The sequence below is a fragment of the Pseudophryne corroboree genome, chromosome 10, assembly GCF_028390025.1.
Source record: "Pseudophryne corroboree isolate aPseCor3 chromosome 10, aPseCor3.hap2, whole genome shotgun sequence".
NCBI lineage: Eukaryota > Metazoa > Chordata > Amphibia > Anura > Myobatrachidae > Pseudophryne > Pseudophryne corroboree.
The window spans coordinates 154,454,542-154,469,405 of record NC_086453.1 but is presented as its reverse complement, the minus strand read 5'-3'; the positions used below and the strand labels follow the sequence as shown (position 1 = coordinate 154,469,405).

At 52.1% G+C, this 14,864-nt stretch overlaps 1 long non-coding RNA gene across 1 annotated transcript in view; it reads right to left on the bottom strand.

Annotated features, from left to right (window-relative positions):
* LOC134965109 (uncharacterized) overlaps positions 1–12,084 on the bottom strand; it is an 88,467-nt gene extending 76,383 nt beyond the window's left edge. Inside the window, exons 1-2 of the long non-coding RNA XR_010188323.1 lie at positions 12,018–12,084; positions 10,985–11,050 (exon numbers count right to left, since the gene is read on the bottom strand). This is a non-coding gene — a long non-coding RNA (uncharacterized LOC134965109). The remainder of the gene's footprint in view (positions 1–10,984; positions 11,051–12,017) is intronic.
* Between the last annotated feature and the right edge of the window lie 2,780 nt (positions 12,085–14,864).

Here is a 14,864-nt window from a genome sequence, read left to right as displayed (position 1 = left end):
TCCTGCGGATCCCGTCTATACCCCATCGTTCTTGAAGTGACCCCAACATCCTCTAGGACATTTGAGAAAATGGGATAATGCCAGGAGCAGGATGATGAAAGGATTGCAAAAGCATATTACAAGCAGTACATAGTCTATCTCTGGCAGATGGAACAGGTTAACGGATAGGCAATACAGGTCACTCACTCTAAAGCGTTTCTCTCTCTGAGGTCAATATTAGCTGGCTTCAGCACCTTGTAACAGAAGTACACTTGATCTGTCCACAGGACTCTTTACTTATAGGCAAGTTCCTCACTATGCTTCTGTGACAGGACGGTCCCGTACGAAAGCACTCGCCGCTTTCGCGTCCCGTCGGCTGTGCACAGAATGGAAGTCACACGAGGCCTGACCACATAGGGGATTCCCGCTTACCGTCAGCAACCGCCTGTTACTGACTCCACCCACTGCGTTGTGGGCGGGTTTATGCTGCCACCACCAAACTCCTAACCTGCCGTGGCGTTTGGAACCACGGTTCTGCTCTGTATGTGCCGACGCACTGCCTTACCACACCTGTGTGGTGTTGACGAATCCCCACTAGCCACTTGCTAGGCCTCTACCGGTAGCTGGCGGAAGGCGGGACTTGGAGACGTTAGGTGCTTCCCTGGACAGCCGGAGGACGGAGCTATGTTTGGCATAACCCTGTAGGTCACAAGATGAAGCAATCTTCTTGAGGCAATGGTGTTTATTTGCTCAATAATAACCTGTAAAAAGGCTCCTCCCTATTGCTAGGGGCAACAGCATACAACAAGATGTTTCAGCAGAATAAAGATGGTACAATACAACTTCCATGGGGCAACTGCCCTCCTTTTATCCTACTCCAATACACATTACCACAGGGGGTAAGCCCGCCCTGTGGTGTACAACCAATCAATGTTCACCCATGAGCTGTGCATGCCTTGGTCACATGCACAGCTAACATTGTTCTCTATGGACAGTGGGTAGTGGTCACTCTCCTATGACTGTCCCATCCTGGAGGATCAGGATACGCCCCGGTGCCGTTCAGTCTAGGCTGGGGGAAGTTTTCCCTCCTAAACTGACTTCCAGAAACCTGCCCGGGACCTAGCCCACTGCCTGCAGCCTGGATTTGGGCTCCAGAGTTGGGCAGCCTAGCTCCCCGGTCCAGGTTTCCGGGCCACTACAGGTGATCTCCATGGAGCTCCAGAAAACCACTCAGCTTGTTTCAAAGCTGAGCTTCTTCTCTCTCTCCCAATGCCCCTTTCAAGTGTGAGGCTGGATGGGAAAGTATTCAGTTTTTGGGGGAAAGGTCTGGGAGAATCCATCAGCCTGCACAGCCATGGATTCCCCCGTCCTGGGACACACAACCAAGTAAGTGCATTTACCTTTAAATACATTTCATTTAAAACACACTGTACATTCCCCTTTAAGTACTGTGCCCAGCGCTCAGCGCTGGGCTCCCCTAGCCCTGCAGCCTGGCTGCTAGGGCTCTCTCTCTCAGCGCTGGAGGTATGGGGCTGGCTTCCCCCATCCTCCAGCCTGCCTGCCTGCCTCTGGGGTCCAGGGAGCTGGCGCTCCCTGTCCCCCCAGAGCGGCATTCATTTTTTGTAGCCTCGCCGCACGGAGCAGCGCACCCCCCCTGATCCGAAGCTGCGGCCCGGGACACTTGTCCCGGCCGCCGTGGCTCTGTGTCCGTTGTAGCGCTGAGGTGCCGGGAGCGTAGCTCTCGGACCCCAGCACTCACTGCCTGTTTGCCCCCATGCCACTAGGGAGCTGGCTAACCCGGTCCCCCATGGGCGGCGCACTCTGGTGGCCTCGCCGTAGCGTCCGGCGGGGAGCTGGGCTGCGGCGCACCCCCCTTGCCGCCCAGCAACCCGGGACGTTCGTCCTGGCTGCCGCGGCTGGCCGCCTCCAGTGTGCTGAGGCGCCGGGAGCAGAGCTCCCGTCCCCCAGCACAGGCAACCCCCAGAGCGCGCTGCAGCGGGAGCTGAGATCCCAGCCGCAGCGGCTCACCCTTCTCCCCCCGGCGCACACACAGCTCAGTGCGCCGGGGGGCTGTGCTCACCGCTGCCGTTGCCGGGAGCAGAGCTCCCGGACCTTGGCGGTCAGCGGCGCACTCCGATCGCTGCAGCGGGAGCTGATCTCCCGGCTGCAGCGGTTCACCTCTCCCCTGGCGCGCACACTCTGCTCAGCGCGCCGGGGGCTGCCCTCACTGCTGCAGTCACCAGAGAGGTCCGGGACCGCGGCACATTGTTAAAATACATTTTTACACATTTATAAAAACACGGCGCCTAGCGCCCACAATATTTTGAATATGGCGCCAAGCGCCCATTGTCCCGATAATGGCGCCGGGCACTAGGGGTTAACCCCTTCAGTGCCGCGGCGGCCATTGTCCACGTGGCTGGGGGTCTCTCCGGCCACACTCCCCCCCCCCCCATTCAAGCGGGTCAACCAGGGACCCATGTCCCAACGATTTGGGTCCTGGTCCCGCAGCCCCTTGTGTTGAAGGGGACGCTACCTAGGGGGTGTAGGCTCCGGCCTAGACAGTTCATCCATAGTGTAGTGGGCCTCTCTTCGTGGGTGCACAATGTTCAAATAGTCCACCTGAAGTCCAAGTTCAAGGCTCCACCACAAAAGTCTGTCCAATTTCCCCAAGGTAGGTTGCAGCCACCTAACAGGTAGGTGGTAAGTCACCACGGTGGGGGGCTGGTTACAAACAAGTGCCACCCAAGGTGTCCCAATTGTGGCATACCCCACCTCCCACCATAGCAGTTTTCTGCTCAAACAGGCCACAGGGTGCTCCTGCCCATATGGCTCTTTCTGGCTCTGTACTGCTCCCAGTCTGTGCAGTGGTGCAGTAGTTCGTAACACACAGTCCTGGTCAAGAATGTGCGCCATCAGCACTGGAGCGGGTACCCGAGCCTCCTTCAATGACTGGAATGCCAACTCGCAAGCGGGTGCAAAGTCCACTGACTTGGGAATGCCCTTCCTAGCCATCTCTGTCAAGGGGTTCACTACAGTACTAAAGTCAATGACAACATGCCCGTAGGGCCTTACAGGTTCTAAGGTCAGTACCGGTCTGGGTGATGTGGGTCGGGGACAGCCTCTGGTTGCCTCCACCCCCTCTGGTTTGGGCCTACCCCTGTCTCCTCCCACATGGTGCCCCAGTCACTGCACCTCCGTCATACCTATCTGGCAACTGTCTGCCCGAACTGTCAGACCTGCCCTCCAATCCTCCTCCGTCGACCTATGACTCGGGAAACCTACCCTGTCACCTAGGCCTACTCTTTCCTCCTCGTCCGCTACCTGTGCCACAGTGATGGCGGCCAGACCACCAGCCTCTGGATCCTGTGCGGCATCCACTACAGGGAGGCTGCATGTCTTCCCCGATCTACTGCGCACAGGCAGGGGACCTGCTATGTCCACAGCAACTTGCTGCAAGGGTTCCCCTATGGGCAGAGGCCCAGAGACAACACAACCGCTGGAGTGCCCAGCTGCCAACACATGGCACCAGCCTTACAGTTGGTCTGGGCGTCATCCGACATTCCAGACCAGGGTAAGCTCTGTGTCAGGCACTTCAGGGTACGGTCTGTCTCCGGGTTACTGTCCAAAGGGGTTTCGCTGGCAACCGACACCGGTTGCGCAGGAACATTCCCTGGGGGGACCAGTTGGACACATTCCCTATCTGGTCTATCCCCTCCCACTTTCCTGGCTACCCTGTACCTTAACCCTTCCCGCCAGGTCAAACTTCCCGCCCCAACCCTGTCAAGGCCGCTGCCAGAGTGGCGCCTCATGCCTTTTCGGGGATGGGTCAGAGAGTTGAGCCTCCCTAAACTCCTGCCTGTGGCCCTCAATCTCTCCTAAATCGGGACACTCTACAGGGGGATCTAGGTGAGGACTTCTAGGGTCAGTCTGGTAGGGGTCAGTCATGGAAAAGTCAGTGTGGTTTCTCATACTCACCGCCGGAGTTGGCAAACCACTTGGGTCAGGAGCATCATTGGGCACCCCCACAGGATCAAATGAGCTGGAACCGACATCCTCTGCGTTGCTAGGGGATGTAGGCATACCAGAGGCAAAAGGCATGCGGGGTCGATGTGCCGATCTAGCCGCTGTAATCTTTTCCTCTGGGCTGGTTGATGCTGTGGTTGGCTGTGCTGGCAGTTGTCTAGCAGCTGTAGTCTTTTCCTCTGGGCTGGGCTGTGCTGGAGCAGCTGATGTCAACGGTGGTTGTGGAACTTGACTCCGGGGAATGGCGCCAACAAACGTAGTGACGATCCCACCACCCAGATCATTTCCGAGGACCACATCAGTTGGGAAACCATCCATGACGGCAACTTCTCGCAACTCTGGTCCAGCTCCCCAGTCCAGGTAGACTCTTGCCATGGGAACCGCTTTCTCCATTCCATCTGCCAGGGTGACCTTGGCAGTGCGACCGTGTAATACTGCAGCAGGATCTATAAGGTGGGGGCTCACCACAGTGATTGAGGCCCCAGAGTCTCGAGGCCTTCCCCCTGCAGGGGTCCCACGTGGACCGACTGCAGGTGCCTCCACATGTTGTGTAGGGGCTGTTTGGCCATGCAGGTGACTCTCTCCGCAGAGTGCACCTGTCTCTCGCCACACTCCATCGGACTGACTGGAGGGGGAACAGTCTCTGTAGGCTCATCTCCTCTCGTCAAACAACCGAGCCGGGCACCAGCACTCGGATTTGGGGCACGAGTCTGGGGTGCTTGGGATGCAGGACAGTTCATCCTCAGATGTCCTATTTTCCCACAGCCGTAGCACTTCTTCTCCAGTCGTGGCACCGATGATCTCTGATCCGTTGCAGGGACGCTGCGGTGCGGTTGCTGGCCAAGAGCACCCGGGTTGGAAGATGCTTGTCTTTGGGGGTGATGAGCTGAAGAGGGGGGTCCCCTTGGTGGTGCAGTCTTTTGGAGCTGGCTGCTGGCTGGGCGCTTCTGCCCCTGCGGCCGAATTGCCACATACTTGTCTGCTAACTGGGCAGCCATCTTTAAACTGGGTGGCTCCCGATCTAGCACCCACTCCTTCACTTCTGGGGCGCACCTGCGGTAGAACTGCTCCCTGCAGATCAGGTCAATCAGTGTGTCCCATGTAGTGGCTTCCGAATCCTTCACCCACTTCACCACGTACTGCCGCAGCTGGGTGGCGAACTGCTCATGGGTGCTGCTAGGATTCTTGGGCCAGTCTCTGAACTTCTTCCTGTAAGACTCTGGAGTGATGAAGAATCGCTAGAGGAGGGCCTTCGCAACTTCGTCGTAGTTCCCACAGTCCTCCGTGGCCACTCCTCGATAGGCCTCCAATGCCTCTCCATGCAGATTGGGCACAAGGTGTCTCACCCACTCCGACTTGGGTAAATCGTGCAGTTTGCAAGTCCTTTCAAAAACTTGCAAATGTCCATCAATGTCCCCATCACTGTCTGCAAACTTGGCAAACTGAACGCGTCCTGATCTGTGTACAACAGCTGACAACGGCTCCCGGGGTACCACGGCCTGTGGTGCCCGCTCCGCATGCCACGTCCGAATGACAAGCATGCGTTCTTGCTCCGTTGCCCTTTCCCCCAATTCCGCTAGCCGATCTGCTAGGGTATCCGGGCCGCCCTCCCTGGGACGTTGGGATCCTGGCCCTGCTAGGGATTGCTGGGAAACATTGCTGCTGTGAGAGAGGGCGGGGTTGTGGGTCTCACCGGTTCCTTACGAAGGTCCACTGTTGAGCCGTCCTCTGCGATGCTGACGTCGTCAGTGCTTTCCACCTCCGCCTGATGGGACTCCTCCACGCTCATGAGCGCCGCCTTCATGACGCTTCTGTACGCGTTGGAAGGGATATCCACACCCTTCTCCTGGCACACGATCTCCAGCCTGCCTGCCTGCCTCTGGGGTCCAGGGAACTGGCGCTCCCTGTCCCCCCAGAGCGGCATTCATTTTTTGTAGCCTCGCCGCACGGAGCGGCGCACCCCCCCTGATCCGAAGCCCGGCGGCCCGGGACACTTGTCCCGGCCGCCGTGGCTCTGTGTCCGTTGTAGCGCTGAGGTGCCGGGAGCGTAGCTCCCGGACCCCAGCACTCACTGCCTGTTTGCACCCACGCCGCTAGGGAGCCGGCTAACCCGGTCCCCCATGGGCGGCGCACTCTGGTGGCCTCGCCGCAGCGTCCGGCGGGGAGCCGGGCTGCGACGCACCCCCCTTGCCGCCCAGCAGCCCGGGACGTTCGTTCCAGCTGCCTCGGCTGGCCGCCTCCAGTGTGCTGAGGCGCCGGGAGCAGAGCTCCCGTCCCGCAACACAGGCAATCCCCATAGCGCACTGCAGCGGGAGCTGAGCTATCAGCTGCAGCGGCTCACCCTTCTCCCCCGGCGCACACACAGCTCAGTGCGCCGGGGGGCTGTGCTCACCGCTGCCGTTGCCGGGAGCAGAGCTCCCGGACCCTGGCGGTCAGCGGCGCACTACGATCGCTGCAGCGGGAGCTGATCTCCCAGCTGCAGTGGTTCACCTCTCCCCCGGCGCGCGCACACTCTCCTCAGCGCACCGGGGGCTGCCCTGACTGCTGCGGTCACCGGAGAGGTCCGGGACCGCGGCACATTGTTAAAATACATTTTTACACATTTAGAAAAACACGGCGCCTAGCGCCCACAATATTTTGAATATGGCGCCAAGCGCCCATTGTCCCGATAATGGCGCCGGGCACTAGGGGTTAACCCCTTCAGTGCCGCAGCGGCCATTGTCCACGTGGCTGGGGGTCACTCCGGCCACAGCTTCCAATTAGTGGAGTCTAAATATGTGGTATAGTGTCTCCTAGTTAGATGTACAACCTTTCGGATAGATTGTGGGCTGAGCAGCTGGCTGGCAGCATGTGGTTTACTGAGGTAGAAAGAGAGCTGTCTGCAGGGGCTCTTGGCCCTCATTCAGAGTTGTTCGCTCGCTAGCTGCTTTTAGCAGCATTGCACACGCTAAGCCGCCGCCCTCTGGGAAAGTATCTTAGCTTAGCAGAATTGCGAACGAAAGATTCGCAAAATTGCGAATAGAAATTTCTTAGCAGTTTCTGAGTAGCTCGACACTTACTCTGCCACTGCGATCAGTTCAGTCAGTTTCGTTCCTGGTTTGACGTCACAAACACACCCAGCGTTCGCCCAGGCACTCCCCCGTTTCTCCAGCCACTCCCGCGTTTTTCCCAGAAACGGCAGCGTTTTTTCACACACACCCATAAAACGGCCAGTTTCCGCCCAGAAACACCCACTTCCTGTCAATCACACTCCGATCACCAGAACGAAGAAAAATCCTCGTAATGCCGTGAGTAAAATACCTAACTTATGAGTAAAATAACTAAGCGCATGCGCTCTGCGAACATTGCGCATGCGCAGTAAGCGATTAATCGCAATATAGCGAAATTCGGCAACGAGCGAACAACTCGGATTGAGGGCCCTTGTCCTAACGGCTGCACTAAGTCTCCCACTTACGTGGTAGGGGAATATGCCGGCTAAAGCTGCCGCTGGCTAGGACAGGTTAGGTGTAAGTGTTGGCAAACTGGGTTTGGCTTGTCTGTAGTGGGTATGTGAGCACTTTGAATTACCTGCTCACTCTGTCTTCTCCGGGTGCCTCTCATGGAACAGCAACACACTGGTCACGACAGCTATCTCTCAGGAGGTATCACCTCTCTGATGGGACACAACCGCGGCTCCTGACACTGCAGTGCGTTCTCCTCAGCGTGACTCTCCTCAGCCTGGCTCTCCTCGCAAAGTTCTCCTCAGCGACAGCATTACTCCTTGCTGTCTCCTCAGCATCACCTTAGCGCAGCATCACTCTCCGTGCTTTCACCTCAGAGCACCACTCCTCACAGCGTCTCTCTCCTGTCACCTCAGGAGACTCCTCAGCAATCCCCTCAGGAGGTAACCCCGCCTCCTACTCTTCCCACTTTGCACCTTCCAATCAGCAGCTTCGATTCTTCCTACTCTGCAGGTATGCACCTGGGTCCTAGCACTCCACAAGTTGCTGTCCTTTGGTTGCAGGCGTTGCCTAGCAACCTAAGCAAGGGGAAGCTGTTAACACTTTCAGCTTCACTGTGCCGGCTAGTGAGAAGTGAGGGTTCCTTTTAGGGAAAATTTAGGTGTTTCACCCAGGTTGTCTCCAGTATATGGGTGATGGTACCTATATAGCCACATATATACCCATAAATCCAAGTTAATAGGATATCCATGTCAGAGTGTCACACACATCTCTACAGTCAATAGGCCTACCACTAATGGCTAATTAAAAAAGCGTATGCCAATCATATGTGTGTCGACCATTCTCATGTCGACTGTTTGACTCTGTCTCACCTTTTGAACTGTCTCTACCTTTTACATGTCGGCCTTTTGACCCAGTCGACATAATGCATGTCTACTATTAGTGGTTGACCTATTGACTGTAAACCTTTTTAGTGTAGATCTATAAACCGGATACCACACTTTTTAGCTTTCTCTTTTGCTTGCCTTCTTAGGTTCCCTTCTCTTTTTACTTACAAATAGGGCAGTCTCAAGTTGTTATGTATGTTTTATTGTTTGCATGAGGAATATTGTAAACACACATCAAAATAAGCAGAGATTTTAGTGACCATTTGGGCACAGAGGGAAAACTATGGGTGCTAAAGATTAGTCTGGACATTACTTTCCAGTCTGCAGTTCGACAGTAACCATGTCAACAATCATAATATGATCAGAATACTGACATGCTTCAAACTATTGACAGGCACCAGGTCGACATCCTCAGAATGTCAACATGTTCACAATGTTGACACCCATTAAATTTTCAACCCTTTCTGTATGCCTTATTCGCAACTCACTCTGAATGCATGCTATCTGGATGCTTACACAGTGCAACTGCATCCGCCACCGCCGCTGAGTCCGACTCAGAATCAGGCTTATAATGTTTTGATTTATATATAGACTATATGTGTGTTTCTGTTGTATACAGAATAGCACATGCAATACCTATTTTTCAATACATGCTCAATAAGGAGGATGTAGTTTTGTGACTGGCGGTCAGGAGACCGCCGGTCACATTATCAACTGCTAAATCTCGCACCCCTTGGCATGCCGACTAGCAGGGACTATTTCCACTCATCGGTGTCCACGACACCCATACAGTGGGAATGGATGCTCGCCACCAAGCTCACAAGGTCCATTCCGCTGCCGGGATCCCTCGGTCGTTATGCAGACCGCCAGGATCCCCAGCAGCGGTCACGCATACCCAACCCCAATAAGGATATACACAGATTAATACCAGGATGATTTTCTCATATGAATGCTACTTTGAAAAGTGTTTTGCCCCTTTTTGTAAAAAATAAAAAAATATCGCTCTAAACTAAATGGTCAATATCGCACTAAACTGTGAGTCAGAGAAGATGTTATACAGCATAAATCTAGGAAAATTGTGTGAGTGTTTTGGGGGCAGTCAGCTAGTTTGAAATATGTCAAATATTTCTAATACCTCTTAGACACTATAGATTGGGTGGTGCACATGTGCAGACATCATTGCACCTCTATGGCATGGAAAAAAGTAGGTGTAGAGGAGATGAGAATGTGGGTCACAAAGTTTGGATAAAATGGCCTTACATGGATTCAACACCTCAACATTTGTCCAAAGTAAAATAAAATACAAACATCCTGTATGCATAAAATAAACAAGAATTCCAATATGAAATGAATCCATGTTGTGAGTGACTTAACCATAATGCAGTAAAAAGATGAGGCACTATACACTTAATAATTAAATAAACTTTATTTTAATTACAAGAACAAATTTTGGAGGGAAATAGTAATTCTGGAAATCAGACACCATTAGCTGCTGTCTGTTCATTAGATATTGCATTCTACGTAGTGCTGCGTATGCTCAGTCAATGTCCCATGCCATGTATCCTTAACAGCTGAACATTTACTTTATGTTGCTACTCCCAAAATGAAACTGGAAATTTAGAAACAGCTGAAAGAATCCAGTGCGCAAATAATGGGGGGAAAAAAGTTTGAATTTCTTGTGAAGTTTAAGTAGAGTAGTAAAGTCTTTGTGGTGTAGGATGTTCTGGATCAGGCTGAGCAAGTCAGACAGGAAGCTCCGGAGATTATTAGCTATGGGGAATGGCAAGGTCACAGCATGAGGCAAGATGATAACATCTATGGGCGGGAGCGCATATACAATTATAATTTCAGTATCATCATCTCTGACGTATAGCAATTAAGGTTGATCATATACTGTGTTTCAAGACACCAGGAAATTAAGAGTAGGTAAAAAACGTTTCAGGCTTATTGAATAATCATTTGTCATTTAATCTGGCAGTATATTATTCCATTATTTACCACTTCAAGATGAACAATCATTTTGAAAAATGTGCTACTGTACAAAATATTTGCATTTTTTCACTGATGGAATGTAGCCTTAAGGTTTCCCAGTACTACCCAACTACACCACACAGCAGACTGAACCTACCTGTCCCACTACAATACTCAATTGGTATGGAATTTAGCTACAGTTTGCTACAGTTTTCTCTATTACAATTCATATCTCCGAACCATTCCAATTTTAGCAAGACAGTCCAGATATTGAGGGCTCTGCCCCAAGTTACAGATCGGAACAATATTGCTCCAATTGGCCAAGCAATTGGAAAAGTATGATCATTAACCACTGCTGTGCCATAGTATCATTGAAAGTGCGGTTTGGAGGAGACTACAGGAGAATAAGGGACAGTACCACCCCCCCGAGTGCAGATACAGGCCACACCCACTGATCCTCTCACCAGAAACGTTAGGTGTTATGCATTGTATGTAACATCTATGGATTTATCTGTATATGTAGAATGTAAAATAATACAGTAGTTTATTTTAAATCTTTTACATAAATGATACCTTATAATATTTAAGAAGGTACACAAACTAGAGTGCATTAGTAATAGTAAGATGTGGATGTAAGATAATACAGTAGTTTACCTTGTTTTAGAGATTGTACCTAAACAATACCTTAAGGTTGGTTGATACTTTATCTCCGTCCACGTTATCTCCATCCAAGGCTTAGTAAATAGACCCCTGTGTTTGAAAAATAACAGTTAGGAGCTGGTTGGTTGGTACTTTATCTCCATACACTTTATCTCTCACCAAGGCTTAGTATCAGTGGCGTGCAGTGAGGTCAGTGCCTGGTGAGTCACTGCAGCCATAATGTCCACCGAGTCCCACCAATGACCCCTACCACCGCCGAGCCGATGCCTGCTACCACCCCTAAGCCGATGCCCACTACCACTGCCACTAATGGCTGCTGCCCACGACAATGTCCGCCGCCCACACCAATGTCCTACAAAAGCGCCACCATCAACCACCCCGGCTCCCCTGCCACTAATTTGCATCTCAGTCCAATGCCGCCACCACCAATGCCCGCAGCCTGCTTGACTATTATATTCTGTCCATGGCTCCCTGAAGTTGTGGCCTAGTTTGATCACACAGAAGTGGGAAGCGCAGGCAACAGCGGTGGCCAGGAGGAGGAGGAGGGGGAAGAGGAAGAAGGAGGAAGAAGAGGAAGAAAGAGGAGGGAGGAGGAGGAAACAGAGGGAGGGAGAAAGAGTGAGGGAGGAGTAGAAGAAGAAAGTGGGAGGGAGAGAGGAGGAAGGGAAGAGGAGGAGAAGGAGAAGAGGAGAGGGAAAAAGGGAGGGTGGGAGGAGTAGGAGAAGAAGAAGAAATAGGAAGAGAGAGGGAGGAAGAAAGAGGAATAAGAGAAGAAAGAGAGAGAGAGGAGGAGATGAGGAAAAGAAAGAGAGAGGAGAAGAGGAAGAGAGGGAGGAGGAGAAGGAGAGAGAGAGAGGAGGAGGAGGAGGAGGAGGAAAAGAGTCACAAAAATATATCACATTTATTAGTAAATCAAAGTTAGATTAATCAATAAAAATCTGAGTATATTCTTAATATAAATATATACAAAAAAATATTAGCTGTGGGGTTACCATGATCTGAGTGTATGTAAGCAGTGTCTGTCTCTGATATTAATAACTGGGAGAGTGATGTGCACCTGTTGCGCAGATCCACCGCCGGTTCAGCTGCGTGTGGCTCCCTGAAGCTAAAGGGTCCTATGAATTCCAACCAGCATCCACCAGGTAAGCAGAAGGAATCTACAAGGGGACATACACAGGGGTAAGAGGTGTAAGTCTGTCATACACAGGGTGTCATACACACAGGGGTAGGGGATACAGGTTGCCATACAATGGGGCGTGGGTCACAAGGTGTAATGCACACATACACAAGGGTAGAGGGGTACAGGGTGTCACACACACACACAGAGGTAGGAAGATACAGGGTATCACAAACACACGTAGGGATAGGGGGGGACAAAGTGTCACGCACACACAGGGGTAGAGGGTGTCACACAGAGGTAAGGAGATACTGGGTGTCACACACAGTGGTAGGTTACAGGGTATAACACACAAACATGGGTATGGGGATACAGGGTGTCTCACACATACGGGTAGGGGAATACAGGGTTTAACACACAGCGGTAGGGGGATACAGGGTGTCACAAACATACACACACACAGGCAGGGGTGCAGGACTGTTTTGTGGTTGGGGGGTCATAGTAAAATATACATTTTGGCGCTGCCCCCTGATTTATACCCCCCGTCCCCCGTCCCCCCACACACACACACACACCCCTGTGCGTGGAGCGCTTGCTTCCGGATCCCAGCGGAGACTCGTACTGTAAAAAGGCTGCCGCCAGCGCTGCAGCCTGCTGCCACATGTCATGTCCTGGTTGGCTCTTCACTCTTCGGGGATGCATTACTGGGAGGAGGCGTGGGCCTGCTGGGACATCCCCGCCTGCTCCCAGTAATGCATCAGTGAAGAACCGGCTAGGACAGGACAGGGGGCAGACTTTTAAAGTAGGAGTCCCTGCGGGGAACCAGAGGTAATCGCTTCCCATCCTCAGTGCCTCTTTCATGTTTGTGGGGGGGGGGCATGCTGCCCCCTTGCCCCTCCCCCCCTGTTCTGACGCCTCTGCACACAGGGGTAAGGGAGTACAGGGTGTCACACACACACACAGAGGGTAGAGGAGTACAGGGTGTCACACACACATGGGCATGGTCGGACTGACCCACAGGGGTACCAGGGAAACCACCGGTAGGCCCCCCTGCCAGAGGGCCACTCCTTCCTCTAGGGATCAAATTCCAGACTGTGCACTTGTATTATACATGGTAGATATGTTGCATTACACTGCACTAGACTATTGTGTATTTCAAGCCTATGTGGAGGCTGGCCACACCCCCTTTGTAGGCTGGCCACCCCCCTAAGTATGGGCCCCTATAACTGCATTCCCCCGGTGGGCCCTACACGCCCCAGTCTGACACTCTGAGCTCCAATCCACCTCAGGTGAGCTACAGGGGGAGAGGGAGGCCCGCGGAACCAGGTACAGCCCTCCAGTGGCAAATGGAGAGACCGCGGGGATGGGGTGTCCACACAGAACATGGAGGTATTCAAGCTACGCAGCCACATGGCGCCGACCCCAACCCGTAATGTCCGCAGTGTGAGGCCAGGCGCAGTACCGAGTGGACACCACGGGGAACTGTGTGCCACAGGAGGCAGAGCTCTTTCTTTTGGTGGATATTTAATGTGCAGAGGATGCTGGCCCTGGAAGCAGCCTGGCCTGGGTCCATAGCAGCTGCATCTCTGCGGCAGAGATATCAGTGCTACTAATGTTATGCCGGCTGCGCCTCCCTCTTCTGGACCTGTCATAGCGCCCAGGGCACGTACCCTGCTCGCCCCACCCTTGTTACACCACTGCTGACAGCACGTCCCTGCTAAAGTGGCACTTCTAGACGTGCCACTTAGAGGGTTTTTTTTAATGGGCTATTACTGCCCGATGCCTGGCCCCGCCCACCACTTCCGGCCCTTCATCATTGACAGCGGTAGGCACCAAGACACATTTAAAACAGTTTTTAGTAAGTAAAAAATGAATAAAATAATACAAAGGTGAAAGTATATACTTATGACACAGAATATGTGTCGTAAGGATCTTCTTTGTATTATTTTAATCATTAATGACAGGGAACTCACTGTCTCCCCTGACTGCACATCCCTGGTACTGTACACAGACCCCATAAAAATAAAAATAAACAGAATAATGATAATAGTGTAAATACCAGTTTTCGCAGTAACTGATATGTTCTTTTTCGGCAACAGGCATTATGAGGTTACAGAAATATCAAAAGTAGAAGGTCATCTACAACAAATATTACTGTTGTTTATAACATAACAGATTGTTCACCTTTCCAGGCAGCAATATGTTTAACACATTACCAGTTGTATTGCTGTGACTGTGTACTTGCTTCTAAAAATAACAGTTTTTCACTGTTTTTATTTGGTCTTAAATTTTTAATGAACAGCTGTAGTTGAAACATTCCTATGTAATGGAGAACAAAATAAAATATTAAAGTCTTGCATTATTAGGTATTATTATTACACAGTACATCCTCAGTAGTTTTGTGAATGTGGAAAACAATATTCTGACATGGTAACATAAAAAAGTAGACTATGCTAAAGCTGATCCTTGTGTATTATTGGGTATGGGATCCCGGCAGTTACGATGCCGGCAGTCAGAACACAGACAGCAGCACCTCTGACTGCCATAATCCTGACACTTTTATGTAACTAAACTAACCCTACCCCTTACCCCTTACCCTACCCCTAACTCTCCCCTCCCTCAGCCTAACCCTCCCCGCTGCCTAAGCCTAACCCCCCTCCTGCAGCCTAAGCCTAAACCTCCCCCTAGTGTCTAACCCTCCCCTCCCTGCTGCCTAACCCTAAACTCCCCCTCCCGCAGCCTAATCCTCCCCCTAGTGCCTAACCCTAACCTCCACCCCCGCATCCT